At 39.5% G+C, this 3,340-nt stretch overlaps 1 pseudogene across 1 annotated transcript; it reads left to right on the plus strand.

Moving 5' to 3' along the window:
* Positions 1 to 1,746: 1,746 nt before the first annotated feature.
* Positions 1,747 to 3,045, plus strand: LOC307096009 (band 4.1-like protein 5; annotated as a pseudogene). Its single transcript has one exon. The product of its transcript is annotated as a band 4.1-like protein 5 (transcript).
* The last annotated feature ends 295 nt before the right edge of the window (positions 3,046 to 3,340 follow it).

Genomic DNA, 3,340 nt, shown 5'->3' on the forward strand with positions numbered 1-3,340 from the left:
CTGGGCCTCTAGTCAATAATAACCTAAAATAATTGGATTCAATGCTCCAATCAAAAGACATAGGGTAGCTGAATGGATAAGAAAACATGACCTATATATTTGCTTTCTACAGAGACCCACCACAGAACAAAGAACTTACACAGACTGATAGTGAAGGGATGGCTAAAAATTTTTCAGGCGAATGAGAATTAGATAAGAGCTGAAGTAGAAATACTTATAACTGACAAAATAGACCTCAAAGTGAAGGCCATAACAAGAAGTCCACTTCATAATACTAAAGGGATCAATTCAACAAGAAGATATAACCCTGGTAAACATATATGCACCCAATATAGGAGCACCCAAATACATTAAAAAAAAAAAAACTTCTGGAAGACATCAAGGGAGTGAACGAGAGTAATATAATCATAGTAAAGGACTTTAATATCCCATTGTCACCACTGGGTAAATCCTCTAAACAAAAATCAGCAAAGAAACAGCAATCCTAAATGACTCACTAGAGCAGATGGACTTCTTACATTCAAATGGCATAAAATTAGAAATCAACTACAATAAAAACAGTGAAAAAAATCAAATACTTAGAGGCTAAATTGCATGCTATTAAACAATGATTGGGTTACCAAAGAGATCAAAGAAGAAATAAAAGGCATTCAGGAAACAAATTACAATGAAAACACAACAATCCAAATCTATGGGACACAGTGAAAGCAGTCCTGAGAAGGAAGATCATAGCTCTACAGGCCTACATTAAAACACAAGGAAAAATGGTAATAAATTATCTAACCCTGCATCTTAAAGAATTAGAAAGAGAGCAACAAGAAAAGCCCAGAGTAAGCAGAAGAAAGGAAATAATAAAGATCAGAGCAGAAATAAACAACATAGAGACAAAAAACAAAAAAAAACAAAAGATCAACAAAACCAAGAGCTGGTTCTTTGAAAGGATAAACAAGATTGATGAACCTCTAGCCAGGCTCACCAAGAAACAAAGGGAGAGGACCCAAATAAACAAAATCAGGAATGAAATAGTTGAAGTAACAACCAATCCCACAGACATACAAAGGATTGTAAAATAAATACTACGAATAACTCTACTCCAACAACCTGAACAACCTCGATGAATAGGACATATTCCTAGAAAAATACAAGCTTCCAAAACTTCATCAGGAAGAATCAAAGAACCTGAATAGGCCGATAACTACTGATGAAATTGGAACAGTAATCAAAATCTTCCAGCAAACAAAAGCCCTGGACCGGATGGCTTCACAGGGGAGTTGTACCAAACATTCAAAGAACTAAAATCTATCCTCTGATAATTCCAAAAAATTCAGAAAGATTGAGCACTTCTCAGCTCTTTCTATGAAGCCAGCATTACCCTAATCCAAAACCAGATAAAGACACTACAAAAAAAAAGAGAATTACAGGCCAATATCCCAGATGAACATAGATGCTAAAATCATCAACAAAATTCTAGCAAATTGGATCCAGTATTACATTAGAAAGATCATATACCAGGACCAAGTGGGATTTATTTCAGGGAGACAAGGCTGGTACAATATCTGCAAATCAATAAACATGATACATCACATAAACCAAGTGAGAGACAAAAATCACCTAAGCAGGTCTCTGAGGGATATGTGTCTTGTGGGCTTGCACCACAGGCCGCCATTGCTTGGCATCTCCCGAGGGGCCGCCCACACCTCAGCCTCACTAGGTTGCTGCTGCACTGTCCTCCCCGCAGTGACAAAAATGCTGAGATTCTTCCATAGAACCCTTGGGCATCAGTCAATGCATAAACATGCTGAGAAGGAACGACTCTGAGAAGCTCAATGAGCTGCCACACACATTCCTGCAGCTGGAGATTCTAAGTCTATCATCTTGTGTTGGGTGTCCCTTCTGGATGGTACTGATGATAGTATGGACTTGCTGAAAAAAGCCAAAGGTCAAGAGCTGTTTGATCAGATTACATACCACTTGGATCTTATTGAAAGTGACTATTTCGGACTGAGATTTATAGATTCAGCACAAGTAGCACATTGGTTGGCTGTTACAAAGAGTATCAAAAAGCAAGTTAAAATTGGTTCCCCCTATTGTCTGCATTTTCGAGTTAAGTTTTATTCCTCGGAACCAAATAATCTTCGTGAAGAGCTAACCCGATATTTATTTATTCTTCAATTAAGATGAGATATTCTCAGTGGAAAACTGGAGTGTCCTTAGTGATACAGCAGTTCAGTTGGCAGCTTATAATCTGCAAGCTGAATTTGGTGACTGTGGTCTTGTTGAGTGTAGTTCTGAATTTGTAACTGAGTTCAGGTTCATGCCCATTCAGACTGAAGAGATGGAGTTGGCTATTTTTGAGAAATAGAAGGAATACAGAGGTCAGACACCAGCACAAGCTGAAACCAATGATCTGAATAAAGCCAAATGGCTAAAAATGTATGGGTTTGATATGCATGTGGTCAAGGCTAGAGACGGGAATGACTATAATTTGGGACTAACCCCAACAGGAGTTCTTGTTTTTGAAGGAGAGATCAAAATTGGCTTATTTTTCTGGCCCAAGATAACCAGATTGGATTTTAAGAAGACTGTTAACCATGGTGGTGGTAGAAGATGATGATCAGGGCAAAGAGCAGGAGCACATATTTGTCTTTAGATTCAATCATCCAAAAGCATGCAAACATTTATGGAAATGTGCTATGGAGCACCATGCCTTCTTCCACCTCTGAGGCCCTGTGAAAAAGGGTTCTCAGCGATCAAGATTTATCTGACTAGGATCATGTCAGATAAAGCAAGAAGATCAACATCCTTTGAAAGGAGGCCAGCAAAAGATATTCAACTCTACAGATGAAAGCAGGTACAGCAAAACCTGAAGAACTCAGTGTTCACAGTGATGTTTCAACTCAGATTAATGGCTCTCAACAGGCTTGGGGTATGAGATCTACTCTGCTGGTGCGCTGTTCTCCTCAGCTCTGTTCCAGGAAGACACCTTCAGTGTTTCAGTTCAGCCAAAATATGCAACCTTCAGTAGAAACAGAAAGAGGCTCTTAAAACCAGGGGAGCTGGCTTATATGGACAGAAGTCCCCACCCCTAGTCCCTGATTGGTCTGTCCTCATGCAAATGAGGATGCCAATCCTTGAAGTTTGATTGGTCAGAATAGAGACACTCTGGTTGGTTGGAGCTGCAGCTCAATTGGATGGGGAAAGCCTCAGTCCTGTTGTTTGAAATAAGATTCCAAGAACTTCTTTGTAAAGGCTGGCTCAGATGGCAGGAACACAGTGCAGGCAGGCAGTTCAGTGCAGGCTTCTCCCTAAAGTATAGTTTGTCTGAGAAGCCCCTGTGTAA

The sequence above is a fragment of the Cnephaeus nilssonii genome (assembly GCF_951640355.1).
Source record: "Cnephaeus nilssonii genome assembly, chromosome: X".
Lineage (NCBI taxonomy): Eukaryota > Metazoa > Chordata > Mammalia > Chiroptera > Vespertilionidae > Cnephaeus > Cnephaeus nilssonii.